This window comes from Gallus gallus, chromosome 2 (genome assembly GCF_016699485.2).
Source record: "Gallus gallus isolate bGalGal1 chromosome 2, bGalGal1.mat.broiler.GRCg7b, whole genome shotgun sequence".
NCBI lineage: Eukaryota > Metazoa > Chordata > Aves > Galliformes > Phasianidae > Gallus > Gallus gallus.
The window spans coordinates 17158213-17182695 of NC_052533.1; positions in this window are offsets into that span (position 1 = coordinate 17158213).

Genomic DNA, 24483 nt, shown 5'->3' on the forward strand with positions numbered 1-24483 from the left:
CAAAAATGTTACACGAGAACAGCTTCATTCAAAAAATTAATTCAAAGTTGGGGCACTTTCTGAAAACACATCTGAGACACAGCAGTAGCCAAAAAAAAACCAAAAGATTTTACGAGTCTCTCCAAGTTTCTGCATATATTTTTTAACAATTTTTAGTGTAAAAACTGGGAAGCACTAGCAAATTCCTTCAGCAAAGTTTAGAGAGAAATGAAGTAATGTGTGCATTAACTTGTTTGCTTTGTACACACAATGCTGTGTGTGTATGCAGAACATTCAGCTTCTTTTTGGATCTAGTTTATTTAGAAGTCAGCCCCAAAGGTGCCTAAAATAACTGTTTAAATCAAAACCATCTTTGGGAATCTATGTGAACGTGACGAGTTCTGCAGATATATGAGGCACTCAGAATTCCCACCAAAGAAGTTGCAGAACTAAATACAGTTTAAACAAACAGAAACACAGACAGTAATAAGAGGTACTCCATTCACATGCTAATTCTGGCCCTGATATTACAAACATGAAATGTATTTCCTTCTGTTTCCAGTTATCATGTGAAAGCTCATGAAATAAGAAAGGAAAACTGAAACAGATCCTGAGATGCACAAGCAGACCACAAATAACCATTTTGTTGTGGATACAAACATTTCTAAGGTAATGGGCAATCTTCTGGACTAAACTTCAGTTTCCCCTATAAAATAAAACTCATCCGTGCTTTACAGATAGAATACAATTATCAACATTTTCTAAAATTCCTTTTTCAGCATCATTTCTCTCTTGAACAAAAATTCTCAGGTGAAAACTGCTTTGCCTCACATTTAATAGACAGACGAAAGCAGCTTTAAAACCATGCACCATGAAACGTTCTGCCTTCAAAAGAATAAAAAAAAAACCCATCAGATGCTCAGAGAAAAGGGGGGGAAAAAAAAAAAAAGGCATTTAAGAATTCATGGTAAGTTGTTTAGGTTCCACGTACCATAAAATATTAGTAAGTTTACAATTGTTCTCCTACTTTAAAATAGGCTGTTGTTGGATTCCTTCAGAAGACAGAACCACTAAGGACACCACCTGCTTCCACTCCCAGCCCATCCTCCCAGCCCCGCACTCTCTCTCGTGCACTGCTAGCAATAAAATATTTCATGTGTGGGTGTACAGTTTTAAAATGCAAGAAAAATATTGGGTAGATTGGGTATGCAAGAACAATATTGGGTAGAGTGTGCATTTGAAAATGTCACCGGACACTTCAATTGTGTGTGGAGGAACCATCTCTTAAAAATGCAGCAGTTCGCTTGCTGAAAAATGAACTTTTCTGCCAGAAGTAGTTTTCAATCCACAAAAACGAAAATAAACAGATAACAGATAAGCACCAGCAGGTTGTTTGTGCAGTGGATGAGAAGGAAAGATGAGAAAGGGAGGAAAATTGAGAAAGGAAGAAAATCCATGAAGCAGTGCTCCAATTGGTGTAGTGTTTAAACTCATTTGGATCTGCTGTTAGATTTCCACATTTGCAGAGGGAATGTTTCTCTTCACCTTCCACATATGAGCAGCAGCAGCTTCCAAACTTCTCAACACATGCAAGGGGGCAGCACCTGCATAGCATTTGTGTCATGAACGTATGCCCCAGAACAGTGAATTATTTTCTACCAAAGACTTTCAACACTCCAAATTTCACAAGAATTAATCTCATACCAGTGCTCTTCATTGACTATGGTGATATTAATGACCTCACTACTACTGCCGCTCACACTCCCGCTACGACGTTATCAGTTAAATGTCAGAGGTGTAATTTCTTACCTTTAGGAAAAGCAAAAGAAGTAGAATCATTATAAATGTTTTTACTTTGAAATGGCTACAACTTTTAAAAATTACTTTAAGATTCGAAGAAGTATTCTGACAGAGGAAAAAAAAGGTTAAGATGTAAATCTTACATTCTTACATTACATTTACATTTACATGTAAATCCTGTAAATCTATCATTCTTTTAATTTAGTTGTGTCCCGAGGTCTTCAGTATTGAAGAAGTGGAGTCCATTGCAGGATACTTCCTCAGCTTGTTAAAGATTATTAGCTTTTAAAATGGGACTTCTTTTTTGTAATAAAGGTTCTTAAATAGTTTACTACCAACCTTATTTGAGGCAGTTAAGAAAAAGAATCAGCTGTGGCACTGAGTAAGACTTACATGTAGTGCAGGAACATTCTCACAGCTTCTCACGCTTCTCGGTTGTATCAGATTTGCGTTGGAGGTCTGTGAGTATATACACATTCTGTAAAATAAGTCAAAACTAAATCTGTGTTTATTTCTTGTTTGTTTGTTTGTTTGTTTTTTTAATGCTAAGAATACATCTCATTACTCCATTATTTGTATGCTGCCAGCTACCAGTTTTCACGTCTTTTGCTCCCCATTACTCTTGCAAGAGCATCTCCTAGCCTAGATGAGCATGTGCTCAGCCAATGAAAGGTGTCTGACAAGCTGTTCTGGCCAAAGGCTGCTAAACTTCAGCCAATTTGATGTAGGGACAACACTACCAAACAAGAATTCAGATTTTTGTCATGTTGTTCCATCAACCTCACACCTCTGCTTCTTCTGATGCCCTCCTGTTTGTGACCAACCATTTTCTACGTGTGCCATATAAGAAGAACACAGACATACTGAAAAGCGGTGTCACAGAGAATGCAAATTTTCTGGAAAGCTTGCCTTCAACAGGAATTCAAATTTGATCCTGAAAACTGGAAACACTGAACAATTCTGGAGGATTTCAGAAGATAAAAAAAATATCTTGGGTAGAACCATTTATTCAAAGCATTTACAGTTAACAAAAAAAGCAAAGAAAATACCAGGAAATTTTAATAATGCACTTCCAAGTGGAGAAAAATCATAAGCTGGGAAGAGCCAAAGCTCCTGTCTACAGAAGGACGAGAGCAGAGGGGCTGTGATGGGGCTGGATCGCCCTCCTGGGAGCTCCGTGGTCACTTTCACAGCTATTTGTATCTGCTGCACCTTCAGAGAAAAGCAGCACTGCCAATCACAGGAATTCTTTCTGAAATGTCAGTAAGGGTCCTATAAAACTGAACAGAGCCCACAGCTCCTTTTGCAGGCCTGCGGCTAGTTTGTCAGATGCTAACAGTCTTCAGTCACTACAGTCAAGACTGGATTTAAACCAGCACCCTGAGAGAGAGTAATACCATTTCCTCACCACCTATCCCATCAGCCATCTAATGCTTCCCAAAGCACTAAGCATTTTCATGTGCAAATACTGCTATACCTTCAACTGTTGCTATGCAACACTAGGTCTTATATTTCTTAGAAAGATGTGAAGGAAATTGGACTCTTGATCCTTATAGCTTAACTACTATTACACACCACCGTATCTGCTATACACAATTTGGATTAATACTCATTGAGGAAACCAGGTTATAGTCTTCAACAATTTACTTTCAGAGTCTGGGCTCTGCTCCAATGTATTTCCCCCATTTAATGTTTAATTCTTTTTTGAACATGACCTGCCCTGTAATTTTAAGAGAAACCATGTGAGTTCCTCATTCAGCTGTATTACAGTCATTTTGCTATAGAACTGTTCTCCAAATAGTATCTGGCATGTCTTAGGGATACTCATGTTTTATGGTTATAAAAGTTAGCATTGCTGGAATGCCAGAGGACTTAAAGCACAGCACACACCAGCCCCTCTTGTACCCACGGGAGAAGGAATCCCACCCCATAAACATCTTCCCTCCCCTGGCTCCTCATCTCTGGGCTTTCTGGGACAACAAATCACCGTATCAATCAGCATAACTTTCAAAATAAATGTAGGATTTTTTTTTTCTTGGGGCCAATTATTTGCTCCTCTGTAGACATGCAGGCATTTTTAGTAATATGTCTGGATATTCAGCCTTATGAGCCAGATGGTACGTGTTTTAGGGACAAGAGATGTGGGCTGTTTGTTTCACAAACCAGGGCCATCCATTTTGATAAGAATTTAACTCACAGTTAAAACAAATTGTTGGCATCTGTTTTTATATGAATTGATTGCACCGAGAACTCAGTTCAAGATCAGCTCTGGGTGAGGAGACCCACAGACCTAATGGTGAACTCCTGCCTCTGTGTGTCAGCCTGGAATTTGGCTAACCAGAAGTTCTGCGTGCTCCAGCAAAACAGAGCACACATTGCACATGAACCCCATCAGTACAAGAAAGAGAGAAAGAAAGAGGGAAAGAAAGGGAGAGAAAGAGGGAAAGAAAGACAGAAAGAGATTTTTTTTTTTTTTTTTTTTTTTAAAGCAAGGGAGTGAGAAACACTCTACCATTTTACTTGAACACACAAGCTAATACCAGGGTACAAAATGCCATGTCATACAGCCAAGGTTTTTAAACAATTCGCCTCATATTATTCCAGTAGAGAAGAAATTGGTCAACAAGAAATAATTAAAATCTGATAGAGTTTCACTTAAGTTACACATTTCTTCTCTTAAAGAAAAACAGTTTTACTACAGCAGATTACTTTTGTCCAAAGAAAACCTGCCTGCACATGAACTAATCAGGATCACTGAAAGTTCCAAGAATTGAACGTTTACACTGTATTTACAGCAATTTCCAAAACAATTTTCAGCAATTTAGTTTTCCCTATTTCTTATCCACCCCAGAATCAGATTAGGCCTTTCTTTACCACATTAGAAATTTTGTAAGTGAAACGATCTTTGGGAAAAAAAACCATTCTGGAACAGATATTTTATTAAAGTTCAGATTGCAGACATATTTTGAGAATATGAGGAAAAATATGACCACATCTCACACTGTTTAGTTTGAGGTTTGGTGTGTCCAGGCCACAGGACTATAAAACCAATACATAACACAGAGGAAGATTTTCTCCTTTGTGCAATGATACACTTCAGAAAAGTTCTGTTTTCAATTTAGATTACTTTACAGAACATGAGGTATATTATTTATAAGCAGGGTCATGAGTGGACATATTTCTGTACATCTCAACTGCTTTCTAGCAGACACTCTAGTAAAGTCACAACTACAAAAAGAAATAAAGTTGTTCTTCACCACCACACACCAAGAGGGGAAAACTAACCATTCCCATTGTGCAGTTTCATCATATACAGCTTTTTATTCACTGAAAAATAAAGGAGTCAGGTTCTCAAGTAACAAAACAAGCATGCACAACAACATATGTATGCTGTTCGTGGGTTTTAGACTGTGCTTCCAACCCTAAGCATTGGAAAAAAAGAATCATGACCCAAGAAAAGACAACTCGTGATTATTAAAGGTGGAAATCTAAAATTATTATTTTACTTTTTTTTCCACTTGATTTTAGGAGCTTTCGCCCTTTCCACATCTTCACATTTTTCTGCAATCATGATAAGGGCGAAGGAATACCGGCATCTGAAGGACGAAGGCTGCACCTCCCACAGTCACAGGGTGCAGAGATGAAGCTTGAGATAGCAACAGAAGGCAGCCAGATAAAATCTCAATAGCTTCCAAAAATCGATCAAAATGTTCCAAGATCCTTCATCTAAGATAACAGTCATTCCCAGCAGCCACCTGCAGATGATACCACACTCCTTCATAACCACACTCTTTCACAAAGCCTATTTCTGCCTTACGCAGCCACCTCTCCCTCCATGGATCCCACATGGCTTTTGTTTCAGGCTTAGAGAAATTAGCAGAACAGCAATAAGATGCATGAACAGCAGGGGAGATCACAAACACACAAGACCATAAAAAACAGTAATTTATTATTAAAATAGGCCTTCAACATTTCTCGTTGACTTCATCTGAACAGTGCAAAACGCAATGTAAAACATTAGGAGAACAGAAACAATCTCCTGCAGATAGAGTCTGACTCTTGAGTTCCACCAAAAACACTGTCTTGTTGATGCAGCTATTCCATTTTGGCAGACTTCTGTCAGGATAAAGCAAGCCTAGAAAATTTGGTGCTTCTCTCTTGTGATTCTCACTGGGTTTGTGGTGTTTTTTTTGTTGTTGTTGTTGTTTGTTTTAAATGTGGAAGTAGGAGCTTCCACGTATTTGAGGCTCTAACTGCACTGAGAGCTCCATTCAGAATGTTTTTAAAGGGAACATTAATACAATCTTTTGGAAAAAAAAAAATCAGCAAAAACAGGAGATGGCATTGCAAAATTGTGTCTATTTGAGACCGCACTGAGATAAGAGTTTAGAACCACTATTAACTACCAAATTTACATTCCATATGACAACAGGCTACAAAACCTAATCCCAAATTTTCTGTACCAGCCCCCTACAACCAGGGAAGAGGCACTGGCGTTATGTGGGAACTTCAAGGACAAGAGCTGGGAGCTCCTACCAGTGCCCAGGGCAAGAAAGAGATGAGTCCCTTTACCTCAAGCCTTACTTCATACCACCTGCTTTTGGAAGCCACTTCCTCAGTACTGTGCATGAAGAACACTACAATGAACGTGCTAGCATGAAAATTAGTGAGCTTATGGCATTTTAAGGTGCATAAGACACACTATTTCCTACATTTGTTAGCTCTACAGTAAAATATTAGCAAGCTGATATTAATAACTTTTGGCATCTGATCAAAGCACAACAATTTGGAACCCTAAAAAGTCTTTAAAAAATATGTATTGTAATTACAGCAAATAATCTAGTCCAAAATGAAAGGCTGTATACATCTCTGACAAAGCAGATCTGCATGTTACAAAGCAAATTGTGGATGGGAGCTAAGTTTTGCTTCAGGAAGCCTTCTGGCAATCTTTCAGCGACTACACATGGACAAGGATAATTTTATTCCATCTATTTTAACATTCTTTGAATACCACAAAAGGCCTTTAATGATCTGCAGAACTAGTAATTATTGCATCCTTCTACTTAGCCTGGAAAATACCTCCAAAGTGTGCCCTATCCTGCAGGGCATGGCCCTAAATCATCCTCAAAGCCAAGCTCTCAGCAAGACAGCTCTGATTTCATAGAGGTCCATGCCAGCAAGGACTGCTAAATCATTCAGTTGGATTACCACCATTTCTCAAAACATCTCATTTCACCCACAGTCCCACTTGCAGCCCAATGGCTCCTTAAGGGACGTCAGGAAACACTGGCTCTGCAGGTCAAGTACCTGTATTATAAAGATGGCACTGGCACTACAACATGATGGAGGACTGACAAGTTCTGACCAGAGTCCCAGCACACAGCTGAAGATATCAGCATGGCTACACACTTCAGAGGAAATTCCCTCTGAATCCCAGGCCTTATGATCATGTAAGAAATACCAAATCCCCACAAAAACCAGGGGCTCTGTAAAACATCCAGACTTTGACTTCCCACAGAGCATCTCCTCTGCTGCTGAACATAACTCCTCCAGCTTCTGAAAATGGCAAAGAAAGACAAAATAACTTTCTTTGTTTGTTTAAAGACAGAAACCAATTCAAACATATTTTTCTGACAGCACCCTCACCGCACTTAACTCCTGACTCCTGCAGCTGAATCCCCACAGGTAAAAGCCCCTCACTGGGAAGGATGCGAGCACAGGCACTTCTATTCCCTCCATTAGCCCATCAGAGGCAGGTGGGTGCTCGGAGGCACTGAAGCACAGTCACTCACTGCCCAGGAAAGAAGGGACACAGCTGTGGAGCTCACAGCACCACACTTAGCAGCACTTAGAGGAAAAGGCTTCAGATTGTTAATGCAAAATTAGGCAGCCAAGAATGCTGGGAAAAAGGTTTATTTTAAGAGTGTTTGTGTTATTTATATTGAACCTCAGTGGGAAATCACAAGGGAAAATGAATTAGGAAAATGTGTGTGTATGTATTTAGTAGAGATATCGATAAAGATGCATAAAAAGTATTTTCATGGACATCTAAAGAATGCTCGTATTTTAAACAGGTAAAATATAAAACTTGTAAGAAATTTAAGCCAAAGATGATGATTCTTCAGGGATTACCTAACAATTAGTTTCTGATATTCAATACACCCCTTTAAGAAGGGCTGAAAATCAGAAGGGACCAGCTAAAGTGGTGCGTGTAGCTCCATTTCAGGAAGCTAAATGACAATTCACCCAATTATTTTCTTACTGAAGATTAACACGCTTCTTTCCTTCAGACTATTCTCTCACTCATCTCCCAGTTGATGTGCTGTGGTGGTGACACCCATCATTTCTACAGGACAAAAGACCAACACAGTCTATTTCCACCAGTAAGAAAGAAAAATAAAACCCAAGAAACTTTCCAGCCTCTAAACACCTTTCTTCATTCCCTGCCTTTTGGTGGTTTTCAGTACACGCAGACACCCCACAGACACACTGCCTTCTCTCTTCCCTTCAATAGGCAGACAACACCATTTAGCCCATTGTGACCAGGCCATACAGCATCTTCTTCCCATCCTTCAGCTATTTTTTCCCTCTCCTTTTTTGGGCAAAACCTTGGACAGAACTCAAGCACGCCAGCATACTTTTTTCTCTTCGTAATGTTCCTTCTCTCACTGAGTGAGCACTGCCTTTTCCAGTTCCCACAGCATGGTGGGCATGTGATATTATGACTATGCATCACTTTATTACTTACTATGTTATAGCAAAGAATGGTATCGTGAGGTTTTCCAGCCATCACACTCACAGTTCCCATCTCTGTGCAACTCCTTCATCCTTCCTTCTGAACTGCAATTGACTAAGAGAACAGCTTTGTACTAGAAGGACAAACATGTATATTAGCATGCTTTTAGGATGAGCGCCCTAAACTGGCTGGGAAAGGACAGGCAGATACCAGCACGAACTCACATTTTTCCCCTATGCCCTTCATCCACTGGTGCCTCCAGCTCTGCCCTTCTGACAGGGGGACTTCAGCCTCCCAAATTCCTTCATGTGCAACACACCCATGTACCTCCCCATTTCTACATTTGGTACCTTATACCCCCATCTGGTGGGCTGCAATGGCTCTAACAGTTATAGAAATGTTTTGATGCAGACAGTGGGAGGAATGATCTAACAATAAGCACTGTTTGGCAAAAAGGAACAGAGAGTTTGTCCCACTCATCCTGAGGGGACACAAAGGGACACTCCATGGGGAGCTGTCAGAGGCCAGCTGCTTTTTGGACAGGAGGTACTTCAGACTTGATAAGGTCTTTGAAAGAAACATTAAATATTTGTTATAATTTTCTAATTCATTTCAAATATTTCTTCATATTGTAACTCAGAACCTTTTCTTGCAGCTTTCCATCATTTTTAAATAAAATTGCTTTGAACTGTGCTGGAGTTAGTCAAGAGCATTTTGGAGGCTAACAAGAATTCCCCTTTCTGTCAAAGAACCAAAAAAAAGTCTATAGGCCAGCACTTAGAGCAAGAATAGTATAAACTAAGTATTTAGGAAGTAGATCTTAAAAATAAAAATAATTATATATATGTGTATATATATATCACCCTGTCATTCCCAACAGAGCCTAGCCAATTTGTGGCCATTAGCACAATTCGTGCAGCCATGCGCAGCACTGCCATAGAAATTCCAGGTGTGTTCTGCACTGCAGCTATTGGCAGCCCTGATGTGGAACACTGGGGCATCATCAGACACCTCCTAACACACAGCAGTTTGGCTGCCACACTACCTGCCAGACATTTTCCAGTGAGCTGTTATCAAGAGAGAGGATACTTAATCATAGCTCTCCAACAGATAATTTAAAGGAGAGGGCTGGATGACTTCTGGACCATTAAAATCAGCTGAAGGCCATCAACCTTTCCCTCCCTCCACATTCCATGCTGCTCCCCAGACCCAAGCACCACTACTGCCTTGGCAGGTGGCTTTTTTCCTCTCATTAAATCTGCAGAGCACCACTGTATCAGGACAAGCAAAAATCAGATGTCCAATCCTCAGGGTCAGTAGTGAAGTGAGATGACCAGTTTTGGGCAGCAACAGTCTCAGCTGTCTAATTTTAATCTACTGCTGCAAGACTACCACAGTTGTTTCCTTCTATTTCAGTTGCCTTTTGCACACAAGGCTGGGGCTTAGCCAGGACCCAGCTTGCAGAGCATTGGTTTGCTAATCCAGGATCTAATTCTGCAATCTATAATTTAACTGACACTGAAGATTTACTACCAGTTAATGTTTTTCAAGAAACAGTATATGCTTGAGATGTAAAGTGTCCAATAGGCATCAAATTCTGAAAATATGCACCATACTGTTTACTTAACATCTAATAACTACTCTTGGATGCACCAAAGAACCCATGACATAAAAAGATCTTAAAGATACTGTGTGTTATGGAGACATTAAACAGGTGATGCAGTCCTCCAGGGGCTGTGGTCATCAGACGCACTGATTTTACAGATGCGTTTTTGCTGATTTTGAAGAGGTTTCACTTTCCTTAGAGAAGCAAAACAAGAAAAAAACCACGACGACCACCATGATCTACAACTCATTTTCCTTCAAGTATTTAACAGACGTTTATTACAGTAAATTTGATTTATGAAAGGTGCCTGTGAATTCTACCCTTTTCTACCCTTCCTACTTCTGTACCACAGCCATAAACCTAATCTTCTCTCCACACCCCATTTTCCCACTAATATTTTCAAGAAATGACTGCATCAACAGCAGCCTGAGAAAGAGACCCCTGAGGGGTGTGAAAAAATATCGGAGGGGAGTGGGGTACCAGCACTTTGATATATGTGTCTGAGCAAGAATACTTCACAAGGTGCAGAAATTGCTCAATTCATTTTCTTCTTGAACCCAATAATAGATCTTGATAAGTCAGCTTTAATGAGCACATTCTCACTGACCACAAGAAACCACAACTTTGAAATGCGCACTCCAAGAGCCGTGTGCAAATGAAATAGCTTCCTACAGCACTGGCCCGTAGTGCTGATAGAATAATGGGGAGTTTGCAAATGGCAATGCAAGCACGCACTATGTTCACTGGTGCCACAATTCAGCAGGACGTGCAGGTCTGTGCTAGGTATGGGGCCATGCCAGTGTCATCCCTCCTTTGTCAGTGGGGAGGCCAAAAGAGATGGAGGCAGCGCTTCTATACTGGCAGAAGCCAAACTTTCACTACTGTGTCGTCCTCAACACAACCCAACACACGTTTGTCACAGTGCTGCAGCCAGCAACTCTTCTGATTATGGTGAAGAGCCAATAAATTGCTTTGAGGAGAGCAGCACAGCAGCTCTGCACATACAAACATCCCAAGGAGGAGCAATTTTTAATAAAACTCAATGTTCAAGCAAATAGAATAATGAAACAATAAAACAGACCAGAAGAAAAACTGAATACATCTTCAATTATGAATGTATAAACTCATGCTACCCTATGCTTTAATACTACACAGAGAGTACATCCAATTTTATTGGTTTTATTGGGTGGTTGTGCCAGTAACAGGCACAAACTCAGGCACTCTCCAAGACAGCTTTTCACCACAAATAAATAAAAAAGAATTAAGCACAGCCAGACTTTGAAGTTTCCTATGTATTGACACAAAATGAGGCACTCTGGCACAAGGTTCAGTTGGAAGACAAAGTCACTTGAAGTTTCAGGATAGGGAATCCCTGCATTCAGATATGTGTACCCATTGAAAGAAGTGTTGGTACAGGGACAGGTCTTGTCCCTGGCATTATCCCAGCAGTCACAACTCAGCTCTGGGAAGAGCATGATCAGTGATGCCAAACTGGCACTTTTCTGGGAGTAGGGCAGTCCTACACACTTCCCTGAGGTGAGAAACTGTGGTGCATATTGTGCTGGAAACAGAGTTGAGAATGGATTTGGAACTGGATTCCTCCCTACTCACATCCTACTTCCCAAGCTTTCACTCTCTGGATCACTGGATTGCGATGACATGCATTAAAAGTCATTATTTTTAGAGCACACCTGTACAATAACCATGGAACACTATTACCAGTCCTTCAGAAGAAAGCTCCACACCAACATCCACATCTTTCATTTATGTGTTTTAGTGAGAATTTAGTGAGAATTTAGTGAGAATAGTGAGCCCACAGACTTCAAGATTCCCTTAAGATACAATATTGATCATGCACAAGGATGAAAACTGCAGCAATCCACACAGTTCTCAGGTTCCTGGATGAACCAGACTGATGGGCTCTGGAAGCAGCCCTCCCTACACACATGGCCATGTATGTGAAGATTCTTCATGTCTTCTGCTCTAGATCATTTTGCTAAAGAGGCAGAAGAGGAAGGCTCCAGGTTGGACGGTTGCATTCCTTGCCATGGGCACAGTTTTAAATCTGTTTTTGTGACTATCAGAACATTTTTAACTCATACTGCATCCAGGCAGAAGGCAACAAACAAATACTAAAAAAGTACAGATGTAACAGTGGTAGAGTGGGGGATGACTCACTTAAACCAAATTACATATTCACCAATCACGCAAAATATTCCAGGTTGGCTTTTTTCCTATGTGCATGGCAGGTGTTGCCTCTTTGGACATAAAACTCATCCTGAGGGATGCAGACAGCATCTCCCACTATTTTCTGCCTCAGCCAGCAGCACAGGGCACCACTAAGGTGCTGGTCCATGACACTCCATAAGATAGGCATTCATGACCTGGCTCTTCACAATCTTTTTCTCTCTAGTCATTCCTCTGCCTTTTTGTAGCTATGAAAACATTTGTCTTCTTTCTAATCCATTTCAAACATCACATAGGTTAAGACTGTACCTGAAGTACTTAATTTTCCTGCTATAAATAAGGATGCATTTGAGCTAACTATACTTTTCAACTGTTTTTGAGAGAGTTTCCCACCATGTACTATTGAAAAGGCTGTAGATGTAGAGGATGGAAAAACTCTGGAGAGCACTGCTTGTGACTGAGAGAAGGTTCAGTGTGAGTTGAGCAGTCAGCCACATGTACAGTGCTTTTAACAGAGTGCTGGGTGACTTGAGGTCAAGCCACCTGCAAGAGTTACCCCACAAACTCCAACTACCAGACACAAATTGTGCTACCTGTGGCAAGTATACAACCAATGCTGAGTTTTACTTCTCCACTGCAGCAATGAATCTGATGAAGAGCACTCAGTGATCTTTCTCTTTAGAAGTCCCAGTTAAAGCTGTATGACTACAGCTTCATCTACATAAAATCACACATAAGAGTAACAAGCAGAAAAACTTCTGGCAAGTATTTTGCTATCATCTAAGCAATATTAAATGATGGAGAGCTGGCATTATTTATTAATTGGGTTGTTAATTTAAGAACCTTCCTAGACTGAAGCAGTAAGAGCAAATACTTATGCATATGCAGAGCATAAATTATAGAACTTTAGTCTAAAATAGATTTCTGTAATGCTAATCCACAATTTCCACTGCAGGCCTGAACCCGTCCTACGCAGAGCCATTTGTTGGCAACACTCAGATTGCACAAAAAATGTTCAGCAACACTCACTAGGAGACAGCACCCTTCGGAAAAAGCACATGAAACTGTGTTCTAGGAATAATAAGGAACTGTAGTTACCATTTTTTACCTGTGATGATCACTATCACATGTGATAGCAGCATCACTTCCCTCACCAGGACTGCCTCTTTCCCCAGCCCAGGAGCAGCCAGAGCCCTCTGCTTGGACAGGCAGTTCCCAGCAGAGCTTCTCCTCTTCTCACAGCACTCATTTCTCACCCTGTCTGCCAGAATCCAGATTTGTTTTAGCTACAGGACCATCTGCTTTTTGAAAGGCTTTTTTTTTTTTTTTTTGGCTGACAGATGGATGAGGTTCAAATTCTTATTGTAGCCAGCGATGAATTTTTACAATTCATCTGCTGCTTACTGCCTTGCTTTAATTACTTGAAAGGAAGAACTCTCATGGAGTAAGAAGGAGTTTTCCAAATACATAAATACATACAGGCGTTAAACCAAAATAAGCATATAAAATAAACATCTAACACATTAACTAAACAAATAGTTTAGCTCCAGGTTTGTAACCTAGCTCCATAATCCTGCGCTGGCTCAAGTTTCTCTTTCATGTCCCAGAATAAAGGGCTGTGGAAGCTGAGGGACTACTTGAAGGAGCTATCTGCAGTGTTATCAGCGTTATATCTTTCCCCCTCGAGTCTCACAATATCATCTGGCTCTTTCAAAGCCTTGCTTCTTGAAGTCTGGTGTTTGCAGAAGCGCTACACTTCCAAAAAGCTCACAAAAATAACAATGGGCTACTAGCCCTTTATATTTAAAAATAAAAACTTTAAAAGCTGGTAGACAGATTTATACTTTTGCTTAAATTCTTTTGCATTTAAAAACCCTACTGTTTTTATTTCAGATTTATACTCTTCTTGAAGTGACAAGCTCGTAATAGCAAATAAACTTCCAAGATACCACAAATACGTAGCAAAAGCCCACACTAGTGTTGGGCTGCCAGGCTGGCCAACCTTGGTTCACAGGCCATAAATCATACACCCACGAGCCACAGGCATCTTTCAGTGTACCTCAGAAGGCAGGGCTGTGTGCATCACAAAGGGCTGTGGGATTTGGGGCCCATTGCCACCTACATCGCCATGTGGCCCTCAGCCTTAATTTGCTTCCAAGGGCATGGCTGGACCGCAAAGCAGGAACAAGAACTACAGGCAAATCCAGCCCAGATCAACAACATTTGGAACTTCTGTCCTTTATTCTTCTTTCACTGTAGAGCCTTTGTAGGCTCCAGTTTGGTTTTCAATGAAGCAACTGTTTCAAGAAAAGGAGGAAAAAATGACAGAGAAAAGCAGAAAGTCCAAGGGGTGGGGAAAGCCTGAGAGCAGAAAGAGAAGTGCAGTCCAAGAGAAATCTATCTTTTTTTTCTTCTTGATTTCCCAGAAAAACCAAAAACAGCTGTTCTAATTTACTGTTCCCATAGCACTGTTCAGTGTGTCTCAATCTATTTCCTGGTGTTATTCCCATTTTTTCCTCTCATTTACTGATTTGTGATCTTTCATTCCTTTATTATATAGACAGGAAAGAGTGACAGATAATTAGAGCATTTTTCATCCTGTTAAAAATAATTTTCAAGACAAAGTCCCTACAAGCTTCCTCCAACAGTAAATATAATCTCCTACACCTCAAAATCAGCATGGTCCACTTGCAGACTAAGACTTTGAAAACTATCTGGATTTAGTGTTATTAAAAACAAAAGAAACAAACAAAAAAACCCAACCACAGAGAAAACACATACTATTTCAGAAATATTTTCTAGCACAGTGATTATTGTTCAACATTCACATCCACTTCTTTGCGCTCTGCAACTATGGCTACATTTTGTGCATTCTTGATAACTCTTGTTTAATTCAACAGAGAAAGAGTGGACCAGAAGGAATCTTTGTATTGAGGATATTTCTCCTGTAATCACACTGGATCTGGAAACTTATTTGTTTTTACATTTTCCAGATATTATCAGCCTCACCATCAAAATCCCTGCACTGAATCTTTTTCCTCTTGAAATTAGATAGTGGTTATTGGATATTGGTTGGATATTAGGAAAAAATTCTTCTCAGAAAGAGTGGTAATGCATTAGCACAGACTGCCCAGGTAGTCACTGTTTCTGGAGGTGTTCAGGGTGCTCAATGCGTCCCATTCTTCTGAAAACACTATAGGACAAAAGAAGAACAAACACCTCAGTGGAAGAATACAGAAGTGAGGAGTTGGTCCCAGGATCAAATAACTGGCTTTTGACGTTACATAAGCAAGATCAGCCTGAGGTGGGCAGAGGCCACCTGACATGTTGATAAACTCTCACAGAATTTAATGCTATATATCCCCAGAAAATACCAACTGATCGTTACCTGGTGAACAGTGAACAGACAACGCATCCTTACAGCAACAAGAAATCTCTATCATGATAGAGGGTTCCTTCCCCATGTCCTGAGATTAAGTAGATGGATTTAAGCTTCAGATAGCGGAGACGTTCAGATATGTTTCCCCAGTCACATGCCCCACTGCTAAAAATATGCACTCTTCAGCGGTTCTCAGTGGAAGAATTAGTCATTCTTCCTTTCAAGTTCATGAAGGACCAAAATTCATCCTCTCCCATTCTAGACAAACATAAACATCTTGAAAGGAGAAATCAGGTGGTCAAAGTCTAGGAAAGCTTTGCAGATAATGACAAGAAATGAAGAAATCAAGAGGCTCCTCAAGACACTATCTCAGCAGAGGACTGGCAATACTCTCATCTCCCAAAGAGGGTCCTGTAAATCCTCCTAAATAAGGAGAATTAGAATGAAGAGAACATATTAACAACTTCAGGCAAGATGGCAGAAATCAATACCCAGTTGAGTGAGATTATACCAAGATGAACCTGTCTTGAAAATGGGTAAAGATTCAGTGCTTAAGAATAAGTGTGATGCACTGGGACTCACCACAAGGTACCGCAGTTTTATTGTTTTAATACTGCACAGATCATGCCCATAGCAAGTGCTGAGCCCAGCCTCCGAAGACACTCTGACGGGGTTAGTTGGCCCCCTTACTGGGATTTCAGTGAAAGAAAAAAGTTTGGCAACTTGGGAAGGAGGGAGTGGAACTATTATCTCACAGAAGATAAATGTATGTACTCAGCTGAAATAGACATCTATGTAGGTAGCCGTGAAAGTAATGCCTCCAATTTATTTCCATAGAAACTACAACAGATACAAAGAGCACAATGATACTATTTCATGGAGCAAATTCTCAGCTACAAAACATTATTTTTCAGCATAGTCACCACCGTTAGCTGATTTGTACAGATGAGCTGTACAAAAATACTATTCATTTTGTGGTGTGACAGCTATGCATGGTCATCCAGAATGTGGCTTGTCCTTCACATCACTGCTGCCACTGCTGAAATGCACCTCCCACTACTTCACTGCGCTCACATCCACCGTGGTCTCCAGAAAGATTCAGCAAGTGTCAATGAGTTGGGTCGGTGCAAGTATCAGGCACATTTTTTTTTACATGGGGGAATTCAATTCCACACCTTTGCTTCATACACACTTCCATGTCAGACGTCATTCTGTCAGACTGCCCCTCTGCTGTCATCTGTCACACAGCAACAAAATATAATGGAATACTGGTGGGAAGGTTCCACCTCTACTGCCATACCACCAACATCCACCTTTGATGTTGTGGGCCAACATCATAAAATAGGATGCATTACTTTTGGAGCAGCTATCATAGATGTTTTCATGAAAAAAAAAAAAAAGATACTACAGTAGTAGAACTAAGGCACCAGTAAGTGGTAGAAAATGAAAGGAGGAACATGTGGCCTCTTCTTCAAGGCTGTATGCAGCATTTCAGGATCCAGCAGCTTTTGAGAGCTACATCTCGGTGTTCATCACAAACACAGAATAAGGTAGAAAGGGTCTTTGTGTTCTCATTTTTAATAGACCATTTGACTCTCTTATGAACTTGCAGTTTTCAGAAGAATCATTTTTGCAAATTTAATTTACAAATATGAGGATGGCTGCAGAGATAGAGAATTGCTCTCAGTGCCAAGACTTGCCAGATCTGAGATGAAATCGAGACTGACCAAATGCGTTCACATATTTTCCTGTGTTTCTTATGTAATAAACAGAGTACAGCTAAAAAGAGCAAACTAATCACTTGTTCAGGATGTAGCTTCCTCCTGTACAACATAATCACCTCGTGTGAACATCCTCAAAACAAGCATCACACCACGGGATGAGCCAAGTTTACAGTCAACCCAGAAAGGAAGGAATGAAGGAAGGAAAAAAAGTTAAAAAAAAGGAGATGACAGAAGAGCCACACTACCAAAATGTTCTCTCTTGATTAATTTTAAAGAAAGGTGAAAGCAAAAATGAAATGCAGAAACCCTGTACAGAATGCATGCAAAGAACAACAAGAGCAAACAGTCCCTAGAACAACAAACTGGCAAAGACAGAAATCTGCTAAGCAAAAGAATTCTGACTCATTCATGTCAGGAACTGAAAATCATACACTGGGTACCTCTGCTTTGCTTATGCATACAAAATTAAAAAAAAAAGAAATGCAAGTTGAAAGTGCCTTCTGCAAGCTGTCAAGAAAAGCCCATTTCTAAGTTGGGCACTTGCAGTAAGATACCCAAAGAAAACAGATGTGACGATAAAGACTCAGAGGGAGAATCAGAAGCAAGACATATCACGTGAGCCAGAAACACCTGCACTTTCTTTTCCTTCAGGAAAAAAAATACAAAACATAACAAAACAACAACAACAAAAAAACCTAGATTTGAAAATCAGGAGTAAATGTGAAAACACATTCTGAACATGCAGAATTTGCTAAGGTATACATCTATTGCAACAAACCAAACATGCTTAATATCCAAAGCAGCAATGCTAATGAAAATAAATAGCAAAAAACAACCACAAGACTGCCTTCACTCTCCTCATTTTCACAGAGTTCTCCAAGTACAGATCTGGGAACAGTGTAAGGGAGGGGGAGTACATACAAGTACATGCAAGACTCAACCTACAGCAAATGCCAGTCAGGTCTGGATAGAAATCAAATGAGCCTAAAAAACCTACTGCTGGAAGGTGCTCACACATGAAAGCAGCCTGAAAAGCAACTATGAGGCATATTTCTACTGAATTAAACCATCCTACTCTAAACAATAAGTCAACAATCAACTGTTGAGAGAGTTTCAAAAGTTCTCTGAAAAAGTTATACTTTAAATATATACTCAATGTTGGAGGGATGCGAATCATATTTGAAGGGAGACTGAGATATCCTCTTTCCAGACACCACTTCACCACTTCAAAGCTTTGCTGGCTCCCAGCTTGAGTTAATAGCAAAACCTCAAACAGGAGACCCCTTGCAAATGCTAAATCTACTAAAAAAAAAAAAAAAGAAAAATTGCAGTACTTCAGATTCAAAGGTGTCTGGCACAGGCTCAGATCCTGGCCCTCAGAACTGCAGCCATACCAGTGAGGTGAATTTAAACTCTATCTATAGGCAGCCAGTATAATGAATGCAAAGCACGATGAACAGAAACAGCTTCAAACACTTGGGCTAACAGCAGTGGTTTGGCCCAAAATCCAGTGACAAGGAAACTCGGCTAACCAGACCTCAAGGTGAGAAGAGCAGGAACTGCACTGCTTAGAGGTGAGTGGAAGCGCAGCCCCTTCAGGGAGGCAGAGTAACCCCTTGTCCTGAACACAGTTCCCTCAGCAGAACAGGACCAGAAGTTAAATGACTGCTGTTGAATAACTGGGACAAGAAGGGACAACTGGTTAACAGCATGACTTTGGAAGGTCACTTCTGGAGAACAGGTAATTTCAATATCAGCAGCATCTTCCCGCATTAAGTCAGACACTGACAATGGCTGTCAGTCACTGTCTGGTTCAGCTGATGCTTACTAAAGCAAGTACATTAGTAGACCAAAACTGCAAATATTTGGCCTCAGGGAATTCAAAGTATGAAAATGCATTCTTGTCAGACTTAAGTCCAAAGGGCAACAGTCCATCAGTAATCTCCAATTTTCCTAAACCAGAAATCTGAAGAACCATTCCAGCATCAGCCTATGTTAGCTATATAAATCAGTATAATTTCTTCTCCCCTCAGCCTGGCATATTCAGGCTCCAGGCTATCCAAGAGGATTCAGCCGGACTGTGCTTAGCTGTAGAAAAACAAAGACAGTATTTCTTTACTTCAGATATGTATCTCTTTCCCATCCTTCCCTCTGACATATAGCACAGATGGATTAGTTCCTAAAGATTCCCCATAGACCCAAGGGACTTCTTACCAGGGCTACTGGGAGTAGCATCTGGGTCCAAAAGTCTACAGTTACAAAAGCTTATAACCATCCATAAACCAACAACCACCGGCACACAAATGTAGAGGTTGATTCACAGAGACGGGAGTTGTAAGCAGTGTTTGCTGTAGCTCAGCAAGACACCCTAGCACATATACTGATCTATACACTGATAAAACCACAAGGAATAACCCAGTTCCTAATCAGGCACAGAAAACGGCCGAGTGTCTTTCTTACATGGCCAAACAGGAGGTTTTATCCACCCACTGCACCTTTAATTTGCAAAAAGGCAATAATTCAACAGGCGTATCACATAGAAAGTAATTACTCCAAGACAGGTAGCATCACCTAAGAAAATTGAGTACCACGTGGCAGATGTGATGAGACTCATGATGCGTGAAGGAAATCAACACTGATGATGGCAGAGAAGGCAGTGATTTTCCAGACCCTTGCCACTTTTAAAGAGAGGGGAGCAAGAGCATGTACTAAATGCACCTCTTCTATACTACCTTAACCATCCCACCACTTCTCTTTTGCACTTGGTAAAGGGTCAACTCACCATCCTAGTGAGCACCTCCACCTCCTGCCAGTTCAATCACAATATGCTCCCCATTCATCCCCCACACAGCCACCTCTCTGGAGTAATCTCTCTAAAGGACAAAGTGCATGTGCATCTCCACTCAGCAGATCTTCTTCCAAAGTACCCTAAAGCCAGGCGAACACAGCAAGAAGGGGCTGATCAAGCAATCCACATTACCAAGTCTGTCCCAACTACCGGGAAGGCCCATCTGACCACATGAGATGTGTAAGGCAGTGCTGCCCACGCCGAGGATGGGTGTCACACTTACCCAGCTCCCTACAGGGCAGGGCCACGCTCCAGCGGGGCGGCCGGGGACCCCTGCCATGAGGCATTCCGGGGCATTGCAGCACCGTGCCTTTGGGAAACCTACAACAGGAAAAAAGGATTTTAGAGTTGATGAGACAAAGCCCCTTTCAAAAGCAGCAGTTACATCCTTCCCGGCAGCTGCAGCATCGCCTCAGCTTTAAACGCTGCACACAACGTATCATCAAGGTTGACTAACCAAAAAAATTGTTTGTTAAAATGCAATTAAAGCTGGAAGAATGAGCGGTTTAGCAGCTATGCACACCAGGAAATATTGCAACAGTCACAAAATCAAATATTTTTAACCCAGTAGTGACACCCCACAACAGCTGTCAGCAAACAGATGATCAGACTTTCTCAACAGCAGTTGCCCTTCAGTGTTTGGCCACAGAGCTGAGTTGACATACACCTGAAGAAACAGTGAACTTTGGGCATTCATATTAGCACCTTTTAGCTTTATTTTACCAACATCCATCTCCATGTTTCAGGATTTTAAATGAGACCTTTACATCAGAAAGAAAGAAGGACAGAAGGGACAATCCCCACAAAATGAAAATGAATGAGTTTAACCATTAACTATGCAATTAATGCAATATAGGCTCATGGGGATAATGCCTGGAAAAAATAAGCATTATCAAGATTCCAAGTCTACCAAAATCTGTCTTATAAACATGCAATTATTCATTTAACTCACATCTGACAGTGGTTAAAGTCGCATTTCCTAAATTTAAGGCCAATAGTACATATTCAAAGTTTGGCAGGTTGATAATTACAGCACATATTCTCCTAAAACTTTAAAACAAAAATATATATACTCTTAAGAACACTGCTTAATAGTAGGGAACAACGAATGATGAGTTGGCCATATCTGAAAACCACTGGCTGCATTAGTGAGAGACCAGCCATCCAAAGTGAAAGCAAGAGGCAGAACACCAGAACCTCCTTGTTTCCATTTCCTTGCAATATGGTGCAGCAATGCATTGCCTGACAACCACACCAAAACACATAAGAGCCCAGAGAACCCACAGAACCACGTCTAGGATTCACATAGCTGACGCACTTGACGGTGAACAGGTCAGCAAACCAGGAGGAATGGCAGCCAGTGAGGCTGCCATAATCCCCATGGCTGGGATTATTGCTTCCAAACTGAGAACACTCTTATTGAAACTCAAATACAGCCTACATAACCACACTTGACACAATCAAAATCTTTTGCATAGTTATTATTTCTTGAAATTAGATTAGTTTTCCACTATAAGTGACAAACTGGTTGAAAAAAAATTCTTTATCTGATGATTGCTGTAGTTTGAAGAATGAAGTGTGTTCTCCTCATACAAAACAGAAGAGACTAAATTGCTTGAACGCAAAAGATAGCTGAGATCAACTACAGAGTTGTGCCCAGCAACTCTGCAATAATTGCATACAGAACATAAACATACTTTGTTGAGAACTCATAATATCTAATCAGCTATAATTGTAAATTTTATTCTCCATTTGTAAGTTACCAAGGGAGCCAACTAAAGAACATGAGATGCAAAATAATACTCTAGCTGGGATATTTTATTAACGTGAAGTTTCTACCCACCCCTTTCCTAATGCCTACAAGGCTATTTTGCTTCTGAATGTATTTTAATTGTTAGCTTCTCTTTGAAGGTATTTCAACTACAATGAGAGAAAGGCTCTAATGAATTCTTATTGATGTGCTATTTTTCCAAACAGTTCTTTCATATTGTCTACAAATGTTATGTTGGGATACAGATTTTCTGCTCATATGCATTTCTGTTTCAGAAGAACATCAATATTCTCACCAAGTGACAAGCTATCTGGAAGTTTCTGAACTAACTAAATCAGCACTTTGCACCTCTCCTCTGCAAGGCTCCTCTCCTGGGCAAGCACATTTGTTAATGCACATCGTCCTCCAAACTCATCCTGTTACCACTTATTTCTCAAATTCACACCCATTCTGAAGTCTCAAACCACTGCCAAGAACCACGCTAACACCTGGGTCTGGTGGGTACTGCAAAAGAGAGCAGATGGTGGGCACCTCACACTTGGAGCAGCCAAAAGCCACAGGTTTTAAGGGATGCTTCCAACATCGCCCCATGTCATGCCTTCCCTACGATGGCATTTTGTCAATGTTTAAGGTTTCACCACAGCAAGGTCACATCAGTAAGGCCATGTGCAGCACACAGCACAGCCCAGGCCTTGGTCTCCCAGTCCATTAGCCATGGGCAGATATTTCAGTGAACCATCTGCAAAACCTGTAAGCTGAGCTATCCAAAACTAAATATAAGTCAAAGGAGAAATAATACAAGAAGAGAAGCAAAAGATAATGTCCTGGATATGGATAGATGTTGAGGTTTTGGATTTTTAACGTAAGTTTAAATATGGTTGTTCGAAGCCAGGAGTCAAGTGAACCAATACCCCACTTACACCAGCTCTGTTACAGGAATCTCAATAAATATACAAAGGCTAACAAGGAGAGAGAGACAGAGGTTCACTCTGTTCCACATCTTGACTCATTGTCTACAGCTGGGGGGGAAGGGAAATAATGTTTGCTAAGGAATCAAGCCATAATTAGCAGTTTTGTTGACACAAGTAGTCACCTTGTACGCTAAAAATGCTTTTTTACAACCTTAACATAGTATGACAAAGTGAGAAAGAAGGAAGCATCACTTTTCTGAAAACAGCAGCTAACAATTTTGTACAGCGAGGAAATGCTATTTTATAGTAACGAGTGCCATATTAGCAATACAGTAAAGTTAACATATTGACACTGACAGAGATCATCTCTGCTCTCCATTAATCTGCATTCTTTACAGATGGTTATTCATGAAAATTAAGCGTGAAGCTGAAAGGTTATCTATGGCCATATTAGCAAACATCTGCTTGTGATTCTGGTTTCATGTTTGCATGCTATTCTTGGAAATGCAACCATTTTCGAGAAGTACCAGATGTGACCAAGTGTTCTTAATCGTAAAATATTCATTTTAGCAAGATAAAAGTTCACTGAAAGAGCAGGGCCACAAGAGAGAGCACATTCTCTGAACACAAGCATAGCGACTGCTTTTTACTGCTATTGCCACTGAATACCCCAGAGGAAAAGCATTTCTGAAGAGGAAAAAAAGCAATTTATTTAATGCACCACTACAGATTATCACTCTTCATTTTTAAATATGAGACACTGAAAGAAATAAACATGAACTTGGTTTCAACCTTAAAGCAGCGACATTGCACATTGCACGGGGTGAGCTATTTGCTGTCCTGCAGTGGGATTTATATTTATTTAGCCTCACGTGGTGGGAAGCAACCTTCTGCAAGGTGACTTTGGGGACCTTGACTTAGTCCCAGGTGACCCCCACAAGATCCTATACCACCCACAGCGAGGAAGGAACAGATAACTTTGGGCTGGAAGGTGCTGCAGGCAGCAACCTCTCAAGGGAGGCTATATGAGGAAACTGACATAGGTTGAACAATTGGTTTAATTCTTTTAGAGTCTCACTGTGGTTAGCCTAGCTCCTAAAAAAGGTTTCTGCCCCCTCAAAATACTGTCCTTCATTTGATAGCTACGGTCTCCAAAGGGGTAATGCTGCTAGTCCAAAAGACATTTGTAGACAAAGAGTCAACATGATTGCATTTGGTAGCACAAATCCATATGCATCCATCTAGCTCCATGCATATACACACAGACGTGCACGCACACAGATTCTATTTACAAACTTTCACAAACTCCTTCTTTGCCAAGACAGAACTGTGTAAAATTAAAGATAAGAAAGGAATGTAGTAATGAAATATTAGAGTGAGGGATTACGAGGTCAGTCAGCAGCATTTATAGTTCAGATGTGAAGATCTTCTTACAGAGTGGCATTTTAAATAAGCGGTCCTGAGTAACAACAACAAAACCATCACCACCACAAGCACTACCACTGCCACAACACAGCCAACCACATCCAGCAGCTCAGACTG